At 41.4% G+C, this 8,921-nt stretch overlaps 1 long non-coding RNA gene across 1 annotated transcript; it reads right to left on the bottom strand.

The window, feature by feature from the left end:
• Positions 1–7,338: 7,338 nt before the first annotated feature.
• LOC146392214 (uncharacterized) lies at positions 7,339–8,713 on the bottom strand. The gene is made up of 2 exons (XR_014801235.1): positions 8,011–8,713; positions 7,339–7,916 (listed from the first exon to the last, which is right to left on the bottom strand). It is a non-coding gene; the product is annotated as an uncharacterized LOC146392214 (long non-coding RNA).
• Between the last annotated feature and the right edge of the window lie 208 nt (positions 8,714–8,921).

Genomic DNA, 8,921 nt, shown 5'->3' with positions numbered 1-8,921 from the left:
CTCTGATGCAATTCGCAAAGCCCTGCTCGCTATAGAAAGGCCGGCACACCGAGTTCAGCAAAGTTTAAATGTGACACTTGCTATTAATTTGGCCAGTTAATCACAAATGCTCACTATTCTCCATTAACTAAGCTTTTAATGCCCCCATTAAGAATTAATGTCAGCCTATTTTGCACTTCAACATGGGTGAGCTCATTAGAGACAATCGCTGAACATGGCTCTTCTCTGGCCGGCCATGACATAATACATTAAAGCCCTGGGTTCACAGTCTAGATTATAGTGTTGGCGAGTAAATCTAATCTGGTTCATTTAAGTCTGTAGCACAGGCAGGTCTATCGTTATATCCGAGTGCAGTTTAGCCCTCGGTTTCAGCTTCCACCATGCTCTTTTCTTTCCTTTCATTTGTCCTCTCTCAGTCCTCTCTTTTCTTTTTCTCCTCCAGCACGACAGGGCACTTTACATATCTAGTCTAGACCAATTCCAGGTTGCCATGACCCCTATTTATCAGCTGCAGGAATTATAACAGGTGTCAAAACGATAGGGCAGTGCGGAGTTCCTCGGTTGCTTACACTGTGAATCACAATCACAGCACGATCTGAGAATTACAGAGAAATGCTGCCTGGATCTTTTCGTTTAATTAGAAATGCTTGGGAGCCGAAGTCGAGCTGCCTATCACGCCGACTTGTGACTGGAGAGGAAGGCAGCCCTCAGTCACAACATCCATCAGTGCTAGAAAGTGTCGAGTGTGTGCTTACAATAAATATTGTAAAGGTGAAAGGGTGTGCGTAGGTGTGAGGGCAGGAGAACTTTGCAATATCACAGCAGGCTGCTTCCAAAAGATTTCATTTTCCACATCTCCCAGCACCCTAATCTAGGCGCAGGGTAGAGCTGCAGAGCCGAATTGACCGAGAGAAAGAAGGATTATATGGAACATGCAAAGCGTTGTACCTGAAAGGATGTCAGGGGAAAGAATCTAGCAGGAATAGACTTTTGTAAAGATGAATTGCTGCACCACAAGGTACATTTGGCCCATTTCACTCCACCGCATTCTGCTATACTCTGCCATTTAGAAAGTATGGTGATAAAACACTCCAATCATGATCTCATGCAAATTTGAGCTTTAATTCTGTACTTCCCCTGTAATACTTGTAAGGCGGTCGGGGGGTGTCAAAGAACACAGCTGATCTGACTCAGACAGTTTGAATCTAACACCAGGCGATAATAAGCCCGGCTGGGACAATCAGTCACTGTCACTCATGTGCTTATAACTGGACCATAATGTGACCGAGCCAAGACAGTAAGTACTCTCATAACTCTATACTGCTGTTGCTTCTGCTTAGCCAATCTCACAGCACTGTGAGGTGACTGTATATGACATTTCATACATCTTGGCCAGCCCCTTATTGTATTACAATTGCTTAGCTGTATGAATGAGCATACAGAGCAGCACATACTTGCTGAGAAAACAGAAATTCTCATTATATTTATTTCAAAACAGCATGTGGTCATTACGGGGCCGGAGAGAAGCAAATAGAAATTCCACGACCTGTGAAATATGTATTTCTAAGCCACACCTTGATTATGCGAAAAGCTCTGTGTGTACGTGTGTGTTGGCTAACGGAAAATGAACTGAGGTGAAATGCGTGCTGAAGGGGGCGGGGAGGCAGAGAGTCTGTAGGCTCTGGATCGGCCTGACAGAATCAATGGAGTCAATTATCATAAGGAGAGTACGGAAAGCAAACACAATATCAGATCTATCTGCAATCCACTGCGTGTTTCTTCTTTGTGTGTATGTGTGTGTGTGCGTGCTCTGACAGGCACATCAGAATGCAGCAACAGTCTGCATAACATATGCACTGGAGGAGAAAGTGAAAAAAGGTCATTTCCCCTTACTGGCTTAGAACAAGTCTGAGGTGAAATGTAAAAGAAAAAAAAAGAAAGAAAGTATTTCTTAAACTCATAATGCTGAGCTTGTGGAAAAAAGAAGAAGAGTTTTTTTCTTGTTGAAATACTTTATTATCTGCATCTTTATGTGGTGGACTGAAATCCAGATTGGTAGATGATAAAGAGATTAAGAGAAAACACATTACTTTATATAAGACTAAAAAAAGGTGAATAAAGCCCTGATTGTTCAGTGCTAATTTAATTCATAATCATTCTTTATTTTGCTGTTTGACTTCCCTAGGAATTCTTGTTTTTTCCTGTTCCCCAGTAGCTCCATGTCAACGCACCATTCAACTACCAACCCTGCTTATCCCGCTCTTCATTCCCCATCCACTAACTGAACTCAAAGTACCTGCCATGCTTTCTGCTGTACAAGCCTCCTTCAGCTCATCCTATCCTTCCTAGCCTCTCTACCTCTACTAGCCCCAGCTCACCATGAGCTGCCAGCTAGCTTAATATTGTTGAAAGTTCTTCTAAAAGCAAGAAATTGTTGTATTTAGGCACTCTGTTTTAAACATGTGTCTAGACTAGGAAGGCACATGGTGTCTAATCAGATACTTACTTTGGCATTACCTCCGCCTCCAGTGACACTGCGAGTAATCTTGGAGTCATTTTTGATCAGGATTCGTAAACAGAGAGGTTCTTATATTTTCTATACAACATGGCTTTTATAAAACTTGCCTCCTTACCCATTCACACCAGCACTTTCTTTTTTATATGCGTTTCCTGTGTAAGTGCTTTCTATCTCACATTGACACATTTGAACAACTTGGGGTTAGTATGCAGACTGGAGCACACGGGGACTGGACCGCCAATGTTCCAATTAGTAGGTGAACTGCTCTACCGCCTGAGCCACAGCCACCCTATATGCCCTGTAACACGCACATTAAACAAATATATTAGGGCCGCCTTCACTCAGTTGCGCAATGTTGCTAAAATTACAAACATCACTCTCAGAATGATGTTGAAAAACTAGTTCACGTGTTCTCGGCTCAACTATTGTAATTCATTACTATCAGGTTGCTCTAAAAGCTTGCTGAAGAGTCTTCAGTTGATCCAAAATGCTACAGTAAGAGTACAGACAGGGACTAGAAAGTCACTAGACTACATGCTTACTTATGGTCCTACACAAGCCTCACGAACTACACAATCCTAGTTTGTTGTGCTGCACAAGTAACAAACATTAATTACATTTTTAAGGAGGTGTAGTCCTAGAGTGGCCTGATGCATTGGGTTAATTCCCCTTGCCTCTCAAAACCTGTACAAATTGTAGTCTCCAAAACTAAAATATGTGAGAACCCAAACAACCCTCGACTGTGATGATTAACTTTGACTTTCTTAAATCGGTAGGTTGTCCCCTTAAGGCCCGGCTGGACTGAACCAGTTCAATAAACCGAGATGTGTTAAATCGATAACAACCTTCAGTCAGTCATGTGGAAGAAACTGTAAAAGCAGCCATTTTGTGTATATCCATGGGTCTCATCGCACTAACACTTTTGAAGGTAACCTGGTGGAGAAGGAGATAATGATACTCTGAGACAAATACCTGCTTTGGACCCGTTATAGTAAATGGTGGCATTATGCTTCCCAGGTTCCAGACAGTTAGTTCTGCCTTTGCCTTCTTCTCATTTGCTCAACTCCAATAGCACTATTTATGCGGGGTGCTGGGAAATGATAAATAATAGGATGCTGCCTAATAAATATGAAATCCCTGGATCATTAGCTGGATTAGATTGAAGGGGAAAGCCATCAGCCTATGGTTGCACTACAGGCGGGCAGTCATCGATATCATGGCATCAGCTCCCCCAAAGAGTCAGACAGAGATAGAGCGACAGTTAGAGACGGTTAGGGGTATAAGAGAGAGAAAGAAGGCCGTCTGAAAGGATTAATTCAGTAATAGAGAGCAGCTAGAAGCAATTACAGAATATGAGCATCTATTTAGTATTCAAATAGGCACTGTTATTACCATGGAAGAGCAGTTCTTTAGTCTTGGACCTTGAAGAACGCTGCAGGATGTGAAGCGGGGAATAGCTGGAGATTAAAAGATAAAAGTTCCCTGTCAGTAATACTACACAACAGCGAGAGGAGGTAAAACAGTGGAGATGAAGACATGATTTTGTGTTTTCAAATATACTGTGCTGACATCACTTTACACCCAGCTCTGCTTTTGACTTTTAGCCTCCAACTAAGGCTCAGAGATGGTGGAGAAGTGGTTCCATAGAATCCTGCAGCGGGCCATCCTTCCAGCCCGCTGACAGGCCAGTCGATGTGTTTAATCAACCAAAGACACGCTGTAGCGAAACAGGCCCTGCATCAAAGAAGTGCTGACACATTAATTCACCTCTCCTCCAGACATAACAGCACACTGCCTGAACTGGGGCAGCTGAGTGCACGCTCACATTTACAGTCATTATTACAGAGATGGAAAAATAACCTGAAAGGCAAAAATAATACTGAACAGGAAGCGAGGGTGCTTACCAACAGAAGATCAATACGGTATTCAAGTACTGTTGTGTTTTAACATCACATAGAGATGAACTCACTCCATCAGTTTTGTACCAAAAGTGCAAATGTTGCACTACAACTGACTGTGTTGTTTAGAAATTATTTTTATTTGCATTTTTCCCCCAAGATCTAGTCATGAAATCTATACTGTTTTCAGTATCTTTAGTTTCACGTCTTTCATTATAAATACAAAGTGGGACTACAAATAAATACAAAACTACTGCCCCAATTTGCAGTTTTTTTACAGTGTTGCTGAGCACAGAATAAACAAGAGTCTTCTGGATAAATACACAACACAAACACCTGTTTGCTGCTGTCTGCATTTCCTCATTAATACTGCAGAATCTCAAGGGGGCGTGCTGGGGAATTTCCATATTTGTAGAAGCTTAAGACCGTTAGCAGAAACACCACAGCGCTCTGTCATGCCGAGTTGTGTTTGTGCCATGATGAGCGCAGTTCAGCAGCTCCAGTTGTGTTTTATTTGCCTTCACGTTAGATTAGCAAAGGTGGGTTGCTGGATTTGTCAGCAGAGATGGGTGTCATCAAAGTGATGCTTTGCATGCTGTCAAAACTAAGCTCTTAAGCACTGGTGTGTTGCTGATTTCTGTAGAGATTTTTGACATTTGATATTTCTTTAGTCATTCAGTCATCGCATATTACAGAAACTACACAAAACAATGAATATAAGCTCCATAGCTAAAGCATTGCTTATATTCATGTCTGACTTGGAATCTTATCATTGAAGGTACCCTACCTTTCAAGCAGGCAAAGGAAATAACATCAACAAACAGATAAGAAACCATATTTTCACCTGTTTTTGGTAGTGTTTGCCCTTTGTGCCTTTCTGTCTGTAAACTCAATAGCTTGAAAAGTTTTGAATCAGATTGTGATCAAACTGTGTAGGGCTGTAGGGTGGGTTCATGTTAACAGTCCATTAAGATTTGGCTCATTTCCACCAGAGTCTTCAAGGTCAGCGTAATGATTTATTGGTCGAAAATGGACAAAAAGCCTTATAAGACAAAAACGATGCTTACAAGTGTGGTGTGTGTTGTCAACATGCAGAAGGTACCATATACAGATTTCAAATATCATGTCACATTTGACCTCTGACCTCTTTTTCAAGGTCAATAGATTGATCTTGATAATAATGTTTTATATAGCTATTTAGAATTATGCTTTTTACTGCCATTGTTAGTAATGCCAGCAAAAAGGCAGCACATAGGGGACTATATATGTGGATTCCAAATATCACATTAATTTGAACCTCTGACCTCTGACCCTAACCCTACATGGTACTATACTCTTTGAAAATGCCTAAAATTTACTGCCTTTGTTTGTTTTGGCAACATTCAGGAAATGATGTAGGTATATGTAGATTTTAAATATCACACTATATTTCACATCTACATTTGACAGCTTTTACTTTCTTTTAAGTTGACCCCGAAGGACTTTTAGGACTTTTTACAGTAACATGTTAAAATCGTTTAAATTATAGCAATATGACAATTTGAACACATCTACAATATTCCTGAATAAGTCATATTTTTTCTGAACACAAAAATAAACTTGTACAATAATATTCTTTTATATACTTAAACACTGCCCAGAGAGTGAGCTACCTTGGTGGAGGTTTGTGGTCTCAAAGTGTTTTTTGCCAAAAGTATTGGTGTGTCACTTGGATATTACTCTCAGCTTAAATCACACTCAAAGTGCTATAAAAATAGATGTTAAGCTGCAATAAAAATAGATATCTGGAGCTGTTAAATGAGCTCTAACAGTTAAAAATATGATCAGAGAATTACTACAATTAATTAAGCTGACATGAGAAGAATATATCTTGAACTACAGCTCACCAACTTTTTAGCAGTGTATGGAATATATAGCAAAAAAGCTTGATAGGCTGCAATGCTGACTGTGAAGTTCCTCTCATCTGCTAATACCCATTTACATTTGGAAGCCCTTCACCAAATCATAAAGTTGACGTATTACTCCTCAATGCACAGGCTCCATTTCACTTCCACTGTCTCCTTCTGGGATTGTAAAAATGAGCAATAGGCAGTGTCATTCATGGGACAGTGACTTCTCCCAAGCAGCTTTCTTTAAGTAATAAAAGTCTTGAAATCTCTGAAGTAAATCTGCACTTACACCCTCATACAGCCCCTTTAAGCCTTATCTCAGGTCTAATTCACTTTACAGTAAGGTTATCATTCATCACATGAAAAGTGCTCACCTGCCATCAGGACTAACCTGGGGTGTAAGCATTTCACTAAAGGACACGCGTGTCAGAGGGCCGGGGATCAAACTCCCAACAGCGTGACTAGCATGAAATCCACTCTACCACATGAGCCACGGATGTCACGTTGTGTAAAATGATGTACAAGTATGAGCGACCAGATGTCCCCCTTTAAATGATGGCTGTACAGCATTTTTACGCCTTGTCCTGCGGTCCCCGTCTCTGCAGGACATGCACTTTCCTAAGTCTGGCTTTTAATCAATGCATGTGAGGGGAAGACTTTACAGTCAAATGAAGGTTAGCCTGTCTCGCGTTATGGCGATTAGTGAATGTTACACATGAACAGAAAGTCATAAGCTTAAGTAAATAGGTAAATATGATGGAAACTACCACAAAGAAAATGAAGCAGCCAGTATATTCTAACAAACAGAGTTTTTGTCTTTTTTGCTAGACTCACTTTTCAACTTCGCTGAGGAGGAAAATATAATGCGAAGCAACACACAGTATGTGTCATAATTGGCTAAAATTGTCAAGTATGACTCAAAATAATAGGTATACCAATTTTTGGATGCATCCCTGCTGAAACCCAAAGACTGTTACTAGATGCAACAGCAGGTGAAATAACAGTGAGATAACAGAGAATACAGGACGCCATAAAGACTCGCATGAGCTTTTATTCTTATTGTGTTTACTTAGCAAAAGAGTTGGAAAAGTTACATTCAAATACAATACATCTGACTACTTCCCAGCATTGTATCCCACATTTAGTTTGTTGGGATGTGGTGGCCCAACAAACTAAGGCTTTACAGATCTTTGTCACACACTCATATTCCATCACATATACCTATCACAAGGTTTATTTCAGGTAAAACTCTGAATGCCATCATAGGAAATTGGTTCTCTAAAGCATCTCTCTCTTGATCCTGTGACACAGGCCTTCTTTTATATCTGCATTTCACACAAGCCTTTATTTTTTGTTTCATATACTCAAAGAGAGTTCAGCAAATGCAGTTCTTTCTTTGAGGATATGTCCTGTAAGATTACGTTTCTTCTTACATCATCCTTTTCCATCTGGTCTCTACCCTCCTCACAAAAAAGAAAAAAAAATATGAGATGATGGAGCCCTCTAGGTTTCCTTATGCATTTCACTGCCCCTCTGCCTCGGCCTGGCGTCGTTAGCTCACTGCAGGCCTAATTGGGCTGCGTCTAATAACAGCAGTCCCCAGGGTGTGCTCTAATGAACAGAGAATATAATTAATGCCACGGTGACGGATATTGGCTCTTGGCCCTCAGGCAGGACCTGCTCAGCATTCAACTTCTTCACCAACCTGTCTCTCTCAGTCTCGCCATTCAGTCCACTGAGTCACATCCACCAGAGCCTAAGTGTGTATTCACCCAGGTTTCACCGAAAGGGCTCCGCTCCAGAGTGATCACTGTTCTGAAAAAGCTACAGATGCATTAACTTCCATTTCCATATTAATCCCATTGTAAACAGCTTTTCGATTTGCAGGGCTTACTGTGAATTTTAAACATGTTTGTGTGTGCGTGCGATAAGCCGAGGGTGAATGCGCGATTGCATTTGTGGGTGCCAGTGCTGTGTCAGCGCCGTGTGTCAATGGAGCGTCCAGGTGAATCCAACGAAAAAAAAAAAGAGTGAACAGCCAGCTGCTCTGCCAGTCACTGAGCACGCCTACGGGCATCCATCTAACTGCCCGTGATTCTGTCACGCCTCACAGGAAGACGCTGATTGATTCACCCTCGATCCTGCCCTTTCTCCTCTCTTGCGACGTCTCTCGTCTTTGCCCGCCCTCCTCCATCTGTCTACCATCTGCTCCATCCTTCTAAGTCTTTTCTCCCATATGTACAGTTTAATTTCACTCTTCCTGCATAGCCTCTTCACTTACATGGTCACACATGTTTGGGCTACATGATTTTACTTTTGGGTGGGGGGGCTCAGGAGGAACACTTGAAAGTAAAGTAGGGTTGAAAAAGCAAATTCTTTACGGCACAATATCACCCCTTGGTGGTAGCTTGCCGCAACTACACCAACACAGGTACGAGTACTTCCACTGGCCAGGCATTTGTCCAGAGTAAGCTGTTTAATGAGCCTCCGGGAAGGAACTAAATGAGATGAGAGCCGAGGTATTAGGTGGAAGGAGAAGGAGATAGAGGGAGAAAAAAAAGGTTGGCAGGATTGAGAGCTGCAGTAAGTGGGGGTAAAAAAAAAATGATAACAAGG

Source organism: Perissodus microlepis, chromosome 2 (genome assembly GCF_051167445.1).
Source record: "Perissodus microlepis isolate ML-2025 ecotype Zambia chromosome 2, ASM5116744v1, whole genome shotgun sequence".
Classification (NCBI taxonomy): domain Eukaryota; kingdom Metazoa; phylum Chordata; class Actinopteri; order Cichliformes; family Cichlidae; genus Perissodus; species Perissodus microlepis.
Note: the sequence above shows the minus strand (reverse complement) of the source record. Positions and strands in the feature narration are given on the sequence as shown.